Source organism: Octodon degus, unplaced genomic scaffold (assembly GCF_000260255.1).
Source record: "Octodon degus isolate 3935 unplaced genomic scaffold, OctDeg1.0 scaffold00208, whole genome shotgun sequence".
Taxonomy (NCBI): domain Eukaryota; kingdom Metazoa; phylum Chordata; class Mammalia; order Rodentia; family Octodontidae; genus Octodon; species Octodon degus.
In genome coordinates this window covers 853,408-853,746 of record NW_004524784.1, presented here as the reverse complement: position 1 = coordinate 853,746, position 339 = coordinate 853,408, and positions in this window count along the sequence as shown.

Here is a 339-nt window from a genome sequence, read left to right as displayed (position 1 = left end):
AGTGAACCTATGTTTGTTTAAAAAATGGAAATGTTCTTTAGTAGTCATCACTTACATTACCACAGCTGATACTAATTACATATCAACAAATTTGTCAAACACTGTATACGCTAATTCTCACAACATTGAGAAACAAATATTATCTGTATTTCATAAAAGTCTTTTTTATGTATTTAGTACCAGGTCTACAGGATCTCACTACACAGAACAGACTTTTAGTGATTCTCCAGTTTTCAGTCTCCCAAACTGTGGGATTACAGGCATGTGCCACCACAGCCAGTGTCAATTTCTGTCTCAGCCCTCCCTGGAGGCAGGACCAGCACGGCACCCCGTGGTTTG